At 43.8% G+C, this 13,687-nt stretch overlaps 1 pseudogene across 1 annotated transcript in view; it reads left to right on the top strand.

Moving 5' to 3' along the window:
* Positions 1-2,156: 2,156 nt before the first annotated feature.
* LOC311518864 (vesicular inhibitory amino acid transporter pseudogene) overlaps positions 2,157-13,687 on the top strand; it is a 43,502-nt pseudogene continuing 31,971 nt past the window's right edge. Inside the window, exon 1 of the transcript in view lies at positions 2,157-2,465. The product of the transcript in view is annotated as a vesicular inhibitory amino acid transporter pseudogene (transcript). The remainder of the gene's footprint in view (positions 2,466-13,687) is intronic.

The raw sequence follows: 13,687 nt of genomic DNA, 5'->3' as shown, positions 1-13,687 counted from the left end.
GTATAGGGTGAAAGCACACACAAGATCAGATTTCACGGCGGGAGACCAGATTTCATGGTCCATGACGCATTTTTCATGTCCGTTAATTTGGTAGGGCCCTGCTCATCTGTGTACCATCCATAGACAGATGTCCAGTGGAAAGACTTAATCAGATGGTAAAGAGAATGCTCAAGAAATTCATTATCCAAGACTCTTAATATTGGGATCAACTACTCCTGGCCCTACTTTCTCCATTAAGGAAGTATCACAAGCCTTGAAAGGGTTTTCACCACTGCAAGTGCTATATGGGCAACCACCAAGAGGCATACTAGACATGGTGTGAGAGACATGGGAAAGCCAGGCTCCAAGAACCAAAAACCTTGTACAATATGTCTTAAAGTTACATGAGAGACTGGAAGCTATGGGATGCTATGCTAGAGGAAGGAGCACAGGCACAACAACAATTACATTATAATAAAGGGGCAAGACTATGTGTCTTCCAGTCAAGCAACAATCTCTGAATCAAAGCTTATGGTCAAGTGGCAAGACCCTTATGAGGTGGTAAATGAGATGGAACTGCAAACTATTTAATCAGACAAATGGGGGGAATGAATCACAAATTGACCATGTAAATTTGCTGAAGCCAGGGAAAGCCACTTCATCATGCCATATGCTGAGGAACTGGGATCCCAAATTAGAGATTGCCTGAAAGAAAGCTCAGTGCCCCTCAGAGAGAACCTAAACCAGAAGCAAACAAAACAGGCACTCCAATCACTTTTACAAAGATATTCTCAGCCCATCATGAGAACATATCCATGGGCCACAATCACATTAATATGGAACCCAGTAAAGTAATACAGAAGAGCTCCAACCAATCCCCCCAAAACTGAGGAGGGTTATCAAGAAAGAGCTCAAGGTCATGTCAGAACTCAGGATATCCCAAAGTGACTGGAGAAGTCCTACTCTGCTGGTTCCAAAGTCAGATAACTCACTACATTTCTGTATAGACTTCAGAAAGGTGAACAGTTTCAGAAATGATATCTACCCCCTGCCTTGGGTGGATGAATTCAGACTGGCTGGGAGAAGCCCAATATATCACCACTCTGGATTTAACAAAGGGATACTGGCAGATTCCCTTAACACCAGACTCTCAGGAGAAGATTGCTTTTCTATGCAGAAAAGGGGCAGAGATGACACTAAAAACTAGTGAATCCTGAAACTACACTCCCTCTCTTTTCCTTCCTTGCACAAATCCCAGGTGCCTCTCCATGAAAATAAGGGAAACAAAATAGATACTGTTTCTATGGTCTTATGGTGTGTAAAGACTAATGTATCTTTATTTATAGCCCTGGAATGAACAGACAGAGCTAAACAGCATTAAAAAATGCTCCTCTCTCTCCTCAGAAAAATACTATGAAATAGAAATGGTTATAAATATGCTAGAAGTTTTAAACTTTGAGCTTATGTTTTTAAAACATTTTTAAAGTTCTACTGACCTCTGTAGACAATAAATAAGAGCAGGAAATTCTCACATCTGGAGAAGTAGATAGTTATTTATATTTATATTTGCCCCCATTCTCTAGTTAATTTTGAATAAATTATTCTTTTTAAAGTTGTTGTAATGTTATAACTCTACACATGAATGATATAATTTGGTCTAAATATGATGGGACTACTTAGCTCATGGACAATGTAATAAACCTTAATTTAACCCAACAATAGCCTGCTCTATTAACTTCTATATATATATTACATTCATTTGGTTTATATCAGTCAGTCAATGCTGCTTTTTAATGCAGTAATTTTTTTTGAGGAATATTTACTTGTATTGAAAAACATGTTTGCATAATTTCCAGGAACAGATTCTTGCAACCACTTGTAGCTTCTTCACGAGTGACTGATCTATGTACTTACCATAAGTAAAAGGATTTGAATTGTAAATTTCAGCTTGCAGGCTACTAAACCTCATTGACTCTGAGCAGCACCTTGAAGACCCTGGGGATGTTCCTTTAGTTTGCCATTTGAAACTGACACAAATAAAAGACTGAAGGCCAACAGACCTCATAAATCATAGCTACAGTGTCAATGCTAATTAACAAAGGGACTAACAACACACAACTACTGCAAAAAATAAGGACAGCCAGGAAAAGATTTTATTTTAATAGCTGGTATTCAGGATGGCTTACCTGAAGCAGACTCTTTCATCTCTTCCCCATCGCTTTAGGGGTACACAGTCCCTATTTTTCAGGCTGGTGAAATGGGATGGTTGCCTAGATGCTGAAGAAGAAAATGTGAATTTTGCCAGAAGGGATGAGCTTAACCGGACCCACAGCGAGGAAAAAGAGGAACAAGATGCTACCAAGACCCTTGAGTTTAATGTCTCCCACCAGGATCCAGGATATCAATCCAAGGCTCACATGCAAGGTGCCCAGATCAAACTGATCACCACTTGGGAAGCTGGATGGAATGTTACCAATGCCATACAGGTAAAATGCTTACCTATTTACATTAATCATCATTTTAAACACTTACTCTGTTTTGTTTTAACTATATCATTTCACAATACTCGGAAGGTTTTTGATTTCATCTCAGATGGTGGATTAATTTATTACTGACATATTTCAACGTTTTTACATGAAACTTACACTTTAAAAACAGGGAACAAAAGTCAAAAGGGAGTCCCGGGAGAGGTAGGGACATTCTCAAAAGAGAGAAAGATTCTGAAAATAATTAAACAAAGTGAAAATAAAGAGATGCTAACTGCCTCTTTAGGTTTGGAATTGCCTTTCCATGTGTATATTTGTATTCTGAGAAAATCACCAAGTTAAAGAAGGTGGAGATAAATCTGAAATACAATATGTAAACATCTCACAAAACCAGAGACAACGTATTTAAGACCAGTTTCATGCCAGGTCTAATTTAACTGATGACTATGAATTTGGACCAAAGAGAGTAATAATAAAATAACACTTTTTATTAGACATCAAATTTAAACTTGGTTCCATAATTTTCTTGATGGAAAAAGTGTTTTTTTTTCATATACATAAATTTAGCTTAACATTGTTTTTAAAACTGATTTTTCCCTCCCCCTCCTTTTCATTTGAGACATCACACAGTAAGAAGAAACAAATGTCTAAAGACATACTTCACATTTAGCATTGTTTATATACTAATCAGTAGCTCACTTGGAAATTTTCATGACACCCTAAATATGAAAAAAAAGTTCTTCCACTGTTGTTTGAGACTTTGATAACTTTAATGGACATTTGCTTGTTCATCTTCTTCTAACCCCCCAATCTTGTTGGGGGGAAAAAAACCCTAAACATTGTCTATGTCTCAAAGTTTCCAAGCTATATCTAATGTAAAATGAATAAAAATACAATAAAATTTAAGTCAGTTACGTATCATACTCTAAATGTGTTTAACTATGAACATAGACATACAAACATAATACAACAATGGAAATACATTTTAGTGACAAGTCAGTTCTGCAGCCTCTCAGCATGGTCTATCAGCACAATGGGCTGGGGGTGAAATCCTGGCCCCAGAACAGTCAATGGGAGTTTTGCCATTGACTTTAATGAAATCATTTCACTTTGGAGAGCAAGGGACTTTGTTTCTAGACCCAGTTTTATCAATGCCTTGTTGTGTGACCTTTGGCAAGTCACTTAACCTCTCTTTGCCATTGTTTCGCCATCTGAAAAATATAGGTAATAATACCAGTCGCTCAAAGTTGTTTACGACTCCTGGATCTATTTAAATACAATATTATATTACTTATTATTACTTATTATTATAGATTCCAATATAGAACTAGGTATTTAGCAATACAGTAGCAATACTACTTACACATGGCAGACAATTAAAAGATTTTTTAAAAAGGACAAAGTAGCTAATCAGTTCAGGAAGAAGGGCTTCATTCGCAGTCTGTCTACACTGCACTAAAATTACCTGTGGCTGGCCCAGGTCAACTCATTCAGGCTGGCGGATGGTGGGCTGGGGTAGGAGGGCGGTTTGGGCTGCAAGGCGATAAAATTGCAGTGTAGACATTGAGGCTTGGGCTGGTGCCCAGCTCTGAGACCCCATGAGGCAGGAAAGTCCCAGATCCGGGTTCCAGCAGAAGTCTGAACATCTATATTGCAATTTTATAACCCCACGGCCCAAGCTCCACAAGTCCGAGTCAGCTGACCCAGGTGAGCTGTGGGTGTTTTGTTGCAGTGTACACATACCCTTAGTGTCTACAGCTTTGAACCCTGCTACTTAGTCTTGCTTGGTCCAGTATTTTAAAACAGAACACAACAGCAACAGGGGGCAAGCAACGGTTTTGCTGTGTTTTGTTTATGGGGGAGCATGAAGGTTGCAAAGTGGGAAATTATGATTTATTTACTAATACAGTTGGACTTTTCTAATGGATATATTGTATGTGGGTAAGTGCAGCAGAGCAGGTGTGCAATACATTTTGTGTTTTCTGTTCTTGAACTTCTCTGAAGTATGGGGAAAAAAAACCTTTATGTTTGGTTCGGGAAATTCTATAAAATAGGTATCTAAGGCAGAAAAAAAAAAATCTTGAGTTGACACAGGTCACTGAACATATAAGAATTTGAGGGAATTTCTATGCAAACCTGAAGAGAAAAATCAGGAGTTATGAACAGAATGATTAAAGCAACCAGAATGCTCTTGACAGGTGGAAACAAGCTCTGTTAAAATGGGAATGACAGTTGTTTTTGCCTTACCCAGAGGAAAGGGCAACAGTGTTTTGCATGGCAATTAGAGATAAATGTTTAAGTTGAATTTGAAAACACTCTAAACAGTTATTTCAGTGCACACAATTAATCCACAAATGAAATTATCTTATAATCTGGAAATATTTTAAGAGTAGGTAACTTTTTGGTCATTATGACATTCAGTAAAGAGGCCTTTTTTAGATTGTCTGCTTATTAAGTAGTACTTATTTGCATTGGAAATGTTTAAGTTTTTTTCCTTCAACTGAAGAATGTGAAATTTTGATGACAGCATTGTTTATGTAAATGGTTGTTTCAGACATTTAAAGTTTCCAAGGAAACATGTTTCATATTCTTCCACTGAACATGCAAATGAAAACCTGTGTGCAGTTAAAACTACCTTTAAGAAGAGACATAACCCAAAATTACAAGATAAAGGGATGAAGAAAAGTATACTCTGGCAGATTGGTTCAAGTTACCCTTCTAGTTAGCAATAAAGGGGCAAAATGTTACACTGGTTTTCACAGTAGTCTAGATTCTAACAATATCGTAGTGCCAAAGGAGTCTTTACATATCAACCGCATGGAAGAGGAGTGTAGTCAGATGAGATGACATGGCCAGCCAAAGAAAAAGAATGTCAAAATAAAAATCCCACTAAGCCTACTGTGTCCTGAAGTGCAAGCGGCCAGAAAACAGCTATTAGGAAGATGTAAAATAAAGTAAAAAGAAAAGGAGTACTTGTGGCACCTTAGAGACTAACTAATTTATTAGAGCATAAGCTTTCATGAGCTACAGCTCACTTCCTCAGATGCATATCGTGGAAACTGCAGCAGGCTTTATATATACACAGAGAATATGAAACAATACCTACTCCCACCCCACTGTCCTGCTGGTAATAGCTTATCTAAAGTGATCATCAGGTGGGCCATTTCCAGCACAAATCCAGGTTTTCTCACCCTCCACCCCCCCACACAAATTCACTCTCCTGCTGGTGATAGCCCATCCAAAGTGACAACTCTTTACACAATGTGCATGACAATCAAGTTGGGCTATTTCCTGCACAAATCCAGGTTTTCTCACATCCCCCCCCCCCCCATACACACACAAACTCACTCTCCTGCTGGTAATAGCTCATCCAAACTGACCACTCTTCAAGTTTAAATCCAAGTTAAACCAGAACATCTGGGGGGGGGGTAGGAAAAAACAAGAGGAAACAGGCTACCTTGCATAATGACTTAGCCACTCCCAGTCTCTATTTAAGCCTAAATTAATAGTATCCATTTTGCAAATGAATTCCAATTCAGCAGTTTCTCGCTGGAGTCTGGATTTGAAGTTTTTTTGTTTTAAGATAGCGACCTTCATGTCTGTGATTGCGTGACCAGAGAGATTGAAGTGTTCTCCGACTGGTTTATGGAATTATTGCAATTTTATTGGAATTCATTTGCAAATTGGATACTATTAATTTAGGCTTAAATAGAGACTGGGAGTGGCTAAGTCATTATGCAAGGTAGCCTGTTTCCTCTTGTTTTTTCCTACCCCCCCTCCCCCAGATGTTCTGGTTTAACTTGGATTTAAACTTGAAGAGTGGTCAGTTTGGATGAGCTATTACCAGCAGGAGAGTGAGTTTGTGTGTGTATGGGGGTGGGGGGGATGTAAGAAAACCTGGATTTGTGCAGGAAATAGCCCAACTTGATTGTCATGCACATTGTGTAAAGAGTTGTCACTTTGGATGGGCTATCACCAGCAGGAGAGTGAATTTGTGTGGGGGGGGTGGAGGGTGAGAAAACCTGGATTTGTGCTGGAAATGGCCCACCTGATGATCACTTTAGATAAGCTATTACCAGCAGGACAGGGGGGTGGGAGTAGGTATTGTTTCATATTCTCTGTGTATATATAAAGCCTGCTGCAGTTTCCACGATATGCATCTGAGGAAGTGAGCTGTAGCTCACGAAAGCTTATGCTCTAATAAATTAGTTAGTCTCTAAGGTGCCACAAGTACTCCTTTTCTTTTTGCGAATACAGACTAACACGGCTGTTACTCTGAAACCTAAAATAAAGTATTCCATCACTACTTTAACTTATAACCCGACTGAGATGGACTTCCCCAGAACTCTCAGCAGCAAACACAAAGCTCAGGGCTGCAGAAAACTCATCTGTCCTACCAAACAGTTTCAAAGTGCTTTCAATAGTATGAACCTCACTACTTTTTACATTTAAAATATAGTTGGGAGGGGTTCCCCCTCGGGGGCCACCTAGAACTGGGGTATCACTGAGCCATCTGACCCACCAGCCTGGGCTCCCTCTCACACGGTGTTGCCGTACAAGTTGCAAAGCCCTCCAAGCCTGCACTTTCACCAGCATTCACACAGGTAGGGACACACCCAGCTGAAGTCACATGCAGGCTCTCTAACCACCTGCCTCCCAGCCTAGGACCAATGTTTCCTCTAATTTTTCCCACCCATGCACAGAATGAATTTTGTTATGTGCACCAATACGGAGGTGATGTGTGACACTTCACCTCCGTATTGGTGGACATAACAAAATTCATGTGGTGAGGTGGGGCTGAGGGGTTTGGAGTGTGGGAGGGGGCTCAGGGCTGGGGCAGAGGGTTGGGGTTCCGGGGGAGTGAGGTCTCCAGCAGGGGGTGCTGGCTCTGGGGTGGGGCTGGGGATGAGGGACTCAGGGCTGGGGCAGAGGGTTGGGGTTCGGGGGGGGGGGGTTCGGGCACCATCTGGAGGTGTGGGCTCTGGGGTGGGGCTGAGGGGCTTGGGGTACAGTGGGGCTCCCTGGGCTATGGTGGGAAGAGAGGACTCCCCCCAGATCTCTCTCCTCACAGCAGCACCTGGGCTGCAGGGGAAGGGCACCTGTCCCCAAGCCATGGAAGGTTTGGGGCTGCGACAGGTTTGGGGCTGGGGGAGGGGAGCTATGGCAGGTTCAGGGCTTGGGGAGAGGCACCTCTTCCCTCCAGAGCCCTGAACACCTGCATGGTGCTTTATAGGCAGCTGCGCAGTCATGCAGCTTAGAGGGAATTTAGCCTAGGAACCCAGAGCAGTACCATCCTGCCCTGGTCAAATCTGGCCAGTATATGGGTTTAAACCCAGTCTGCCTCTCCCTCAATGTGAAGAGGACCACGCACACTAGTGGTAACCAAGCTGAGATTTTCCCTAGACATCTTAATCAAACGCACAGTGGTTTGGATTAAAACAAAATAAGTTTATTAACTACAAACAGATAGATTAAGTGATTATAAGTAATAGCAAACAGATCAAAGCAGATTACCTAGTAAATAAACAAAACCGCAAACCCAGCCTAACTTACTAGATAGGTAGGATGTGAATTAGCAAATCTCACCCTGAGTGATAAACAGTCTGGCAGATTCTTAAGGCAGAAGCCACCTTGGCTTTGCAGCTTGGGTTTCCCAGGTTTTCCATACACAGGTCCCTTTGGCCTGGGACCATCACTTCCCCCTGTTCAGTCTTTATTCCTCAGGTGTTTCCAGGTGTGTTGTTGTAGGGAGAATGAGGTCCCCTTATGCTGCCCTTTTCCTCCTTTTATATTTTCTTCTCAGTTGCTGGAAAGCTCTTTTGCTGTGACCTGGGTCAAACAGTTCCCATTGTGTAGTGCTATCTCTGAGAGGTTTCTGTTGTATACAGTTCCTGGCATAATCCTTGGCTTGTGTGCATTTCCTCAGTAAGCCATTAACATTGTTTGGTCTTTTTACTGTTGTACCTGAAAGGCTGCTTGTGGGTATTTTCAACCTCACAACATGTATCAGTAACACATACATAGCCAAACTTAATAACTTCACATACGATGATAGCACATACAATCTAACAAGTTATTACTGTCTAGCAGAAAAAGACTTTTAGAATGATATCTCACAAGGCATACTTCGTACAAAACATATCCTAATTACATGAGAGTGGTGACTATTGGGGTGCCTGTGTGTCACAATAGTGTAATGTATAAATATTAAATTACTGAAAATATATTAATCATATATTCATAGCCAGAGCCTTACTACTTTCAAAATTAGCATAACTTCATTGACTTCAATGGATCTATGCTGATTGACAGCAGCTGAGGACTTTATTCTATATGTTTTGTAAAATGTATTGATTATATTATATACTTGTCTCATATACCAATACATTCCAATAGTTCCATTATTAGATTTTATTACATTTGTGAATAATGATACCATAGTCAGAGTATCAATTTTATATTTTTATATCTGGTTTATGTACGCATTTGAACTTGTGGCTATAAATCAGGGGTTCTCAAATTGGGGGGCATGACCCCTCAGAGGGTTGTGAGGTTATTATATGGGGGGTCATAAGCTGTCAGCCTCCACCCCAAACCCCACTTTGCCTCCAGCATTTATAATAGTGTTAAATATAAAAAGGTGTTTTTAATTTATATGGGGGGTTGCACTCAGGTGCTTTTTGTCTGAAAGGGGTCACCAGTACAAAAGTTTGAGAACTGCTGCTATATATGATTCATACAGTTACAACATATCTGGCATACTATATTTTATACATCACAAAAGGAATCCAGGTATCCAATTTTAATATTTAATGTTTTCATTGATGAGAATATAGTTTCCATATAGGGGTCTATGATGATAAATTTTTATCTGTGACCCTTTATGGTGTTCACCTGAGTAGATATGATCGTTGATATTTCTCTTTCTTCCATGGTTTCAGCTGCCTTCATCACACTAGCGATAAGGATAAATCCTTAGAGACACTGAACTCCACAAATGGAATATGTAAGGGACCTGCACCTCCAAGGACCAGGGATCAGGTTTGCACAGACATGCAGGCTCACTAGGGTTGCCAGGTGTCCAGTTTTCAACTGGAACAGCTAGTCAAAAAGTAACCCTGGCAGCTCCAGTCAGTACCAGTGACCGGGGTGTTAAAAGTCCAATTGGCGCGGGGCTGGCAGGCTCCCTACCCAGCTCTGCGCGGCTCCTGGGAAGCAGCCATCATGTCCCTCCTGCTCGTAGGCATAGGGGGCTCTATGCACTGCCCCCACCCCAAGCGCCGGCTCTGCAACTCCCATTGGCCAGGAACTACGCCCAGTAAGCACCACCCAGAGCCTGCGCCACTCACCCCCTCCTGCACTCCAACCCCCTGACCCATTCCTGAGCCCCCTCCTGCATCCCAAAACCCTCATTCCTAGCCCCACCCCAGAGCCCGCACCCTCAATCCGGAGCCCTCACCCCCCATGCCCTAATCCCCTGCACCAGTCCTGAGCCCCCTCCCCACCCTGAACACCTCATTTCTGGCCCCACCCAGGAGCCTGCACCTCCAACCCAGAACCTGTACCCCCTCCCACACCCCAACCCCTTGCCTCAGCCCAGAGCCCCCTCCCACACTCCAAACCCCTCATCCCCAGCCCCACCCCAGGCCCACCTCCAACCAGAGCCCTCACCCCCTCCCACACCTCTACCCCCTGCCCCAGCCCGGTGAAAATGAGCAAGTGAGTGAGGGTGGGGAGGAGCAAGTGACGGAGAGAGGGCGGATGGAGTCAGTGGAGAGCAGGGAAGAAATGGGGAAGGGGCGAGGCCTCCGGGAGGGGGCGGGGCAAGGGTGTTCAGTTTTCTGCAATTAAGAAAGTTGGCACCCCTAAAGCCCACTGGGTGCCCATCTGCATTTTTAGCTGCCTTTTAAATCTGTCCCCAGGTCCTTAATTGCACCACAGAATCCCAACATGGATTTTCACCCTTAAATTCAAGTAGCTTACACACCTGGGTTTAATTTATACCACTTAGAATGCCACCTTAGAGCTTGGCCCAAATTATTCATTTTCTATATTCAAAGTTCAAGAACAAGGGCCCACTCCAGTATTTCTGACCAGAGCAGTAAGTTAAGCCACTTCAGTGTTTTGGGCTGCACACTGAAGTTAGAGTAAGTCATACTCTGAAAGAATTTATAGAAGCCTGGGCAACAAAGATACAACAGCATTTCCCACCATGGGCTAGTTTTGAGAATTCAAATGTAGAGGCCTGCTGCTGATAGAAACAACCAGCTTTCCTAGAGTCTGATCCAGAAGCAGCCAATCAACAAACATTGGCTATGGCTATGTCTACACAGGAATGTAAGCCGAGAGTTAGTGGGACTCAAGTCAGCTCATCTGTGCCAGAAAACCCTGAGCATGAGTGTCTACATTTCATTTTAATCATCAGTTAAGAATTTTCTGACCCATGCTCAAACCTAGGGCTCTGGCATCCACACTGCAGTGTGCAGATCTAAGTCAAAGTAAATATATCCCAAAATGCCTAGCTCCCTCCCACTCCCCAAGGGTGACCAACCATCCCTAATAGGGTGGACAACATTTGTCCCAGTTTCCCTCTGGCGCTGCTCCACACCTGTCCGAGGCTCAGGGGCAGCGCCAGCCTCTTCCCGTTGGGAGGGGCTGAGATGGGCCTTAGCCCCCCTCACCATGAGACCCTACGCCCTTCTTTCTTCTTCCCCCCAAGGCCTGTCCCTGGCCAGGCCAGAAGCCGGAGCCAGGCAGTAGTAAGAACCACCCAGAGACCCCTGGACGTGCTGAGCTGGGAACTCTGCCACTGCCCCTCCCTGTCCCTTGCTCCCAGGCCCCACTTACTCTCCTTGGGGCTGCCTGTGCAGGGGTGTCCGGGCTGCATGCACTGCGAGGGTGGCGAGTGCATGCAGCCTCCCACCTGGCAACTTTGCTTCTTGCTCTGGGCAAGCTCCATGCATCAGCAAAGTAGAGCCGAAGCCACTAGTGGAACAGGAGCAGGCAGAGGGAGGGCACTTGGCCAGACAGTAATGGCACTTCTAGCCATGGTGATGGATGCCTGCTGCACTGCTTCTCTGCCACCCGGAACTCTGGGATACATCTGGCGGAATTCTGGGACCAGAGTCAAGCCGGGGCCACACACACAGGAAACCAATAACCGAGGTCCCAGTTTAAAACGAGTTCATATCCTCGAACCCTGCAGGATCCTGGGACCTTGGGTCTGAGCCCTAGATTAGCAAATTTGCAGTGTGGATGCAAGGCGGGTTTGGCTTGAGCCTAGGCTCAGACCTGCAGGGCTGTGCACTGCATTGCTGCCTACACATACCCTGTGTGGAAGACTGTGTGACTGTTTTTCAGCTGCCCATCACATCAGGGATCTGGATGATTCAGGCAGAGAAAGAAAGCAATTGTATTAGCTGGTGTAACTGTTAGAAGTACAGAACCTTTAGGATGTGACACATCAGTGCTCTGCAGCTCCTATCAGTTTTGCCAACATAAAGGCATCATAAAGTAAGCTGTAAGTATTCCACAAATAATTCCCCCAACATAGAGGCAGTTCCTGGTAACTGAGGTGGGTTTAGATAGCTCTATGCCACTCTACAGATGCCACCAGTTCGAGGGGCATGAGTATTGTTAGGGGAAGGAGTTTTGCCAGGGTATTCCAATGCTATGGCTATTTCCAGCCACTAGAATCACCCATAAAAGCCACAATGCAGTCCTCAGGATTGTGCTACCCTGTACCATAGGCCAACTCCACTATATTCTAATATGCAAATAGGAAAGTTACATAATTCCTCCCCACACAGAAACTCCAATTATGTCCAGGGTTTGGCTTAAACCTAACCATTCCATGGGTAACTCAAATTGTTTTGGCTATGTAGTTTAAGTCAGGTTTCAGAGTAACAGCCGTGTTAGTCTGTATTCGCAAAAAGAAAAGGAGGACTTGTGGCACCTTAGAGACTAACCAATTTATTTGAGCATGAGCTTTCGTGAGCTACAGCTCACTTCATCAGATGCATACCATGGAAACTGCAGCAGACTTTATATACACACAGAGAATATGAAACAATACTTCCTCCCACCCCACTGTCTTGCTGGTAATAGCTTATCTAAAGTGATCATCAAGTTGGGCCATTTCCAGCACAAATCCAGGTTTTCTCACCCTCCACCCCCCCACACACAAATTCACTCTCCTGCTGGTAATAGCCCATCCAAAGTGACAACTCTCTACACAATGTGCATGATAATCAAGTTGGGCCATTTCCTGCACAAATCCAGGTTCTCTCACCCCCGCACAGCAGACTGGACTTCTACATAGAGTGCTTCCGCCGACGTGCACGGGCTGAAATTGTGGAAAAGCAGCATCACTTGCCCCATAACCTCAGCCATGCGGAACGCAATGCCATCCACAGCCTCAGAAACAACTCTGACATCATAATCAAAAAGGCTGACAAAGGAGGTGCTGTTGTCATCATGAATAGGTCGGAATATGAACAAGAGGCTGCTCGGCAGCTCTCCAACACGAGTTTCTACAAGCCATTACCCTATGATCCCACTGAGAGTTACCAAAAGCAACTACAGCATTTGCTCAAGAAACTTCCTGAAAAAGCACAAGATCAAATCCACACAGACACACCCCTGGAACCCCGACCTGGGATATTCTATCTACTACCCAAGATCCATAAACCTGGAAATCCTGGGCGCCCCATCATCTCAGGCATTGGCACCCTGACAGCAGGATTGTCTGGCTATGTAGACTCCCTCCTCAGGCCCTACGCTACCAGCACTCCCAGCTACCTTCGAGACACCACTGACTTCCTGAGGAAACTTCAATCCATCGGTGATCTTCCTGATAACACCATCCTGGCCACTATGGATGTAGAAGCCCTCTACACCAACATTCCACACAAAGATGGACTACAAGCCGTCAAGAACACTATCCCCGATAATGTCACGGCTAACCTGGTGGCTGAACTTTGTGACTTTGTCCTTACCCATAACTATTTTACATTTGGGGACAATGTATACCTTCAGATCAGCGGCACTGCTATGGGTACCCGCATGGCCCCACAGTATGCCAACATTTTTATGGCTGATTTATGGCTGATCCTTGCTTCCTCAGCTCTCGTCCCCTAAAGCCCCTACTCTACTTGCGCTATATTGATGACATCTTCATCATCTGGACCCATGGAAAAGAAGCCCTTGAGGAATTCCACCAT

Source organism: Lepidochelys olivacea, assembly GCF_965140295.1.
Source record: "Lepidochelys olivacea isolate rLepOli2 genome assembly, chromosome: 3".
NCBI lineage: Eukaryota > Metazoa > Chordata > Testudines > Cheloniidae > Lepidochelys > Lepidochelys olivacea.
Note: the sequence above shows the minus strand (reverse complement) of the source record. Positions and strands in the feature narration are given on the sequence as shown.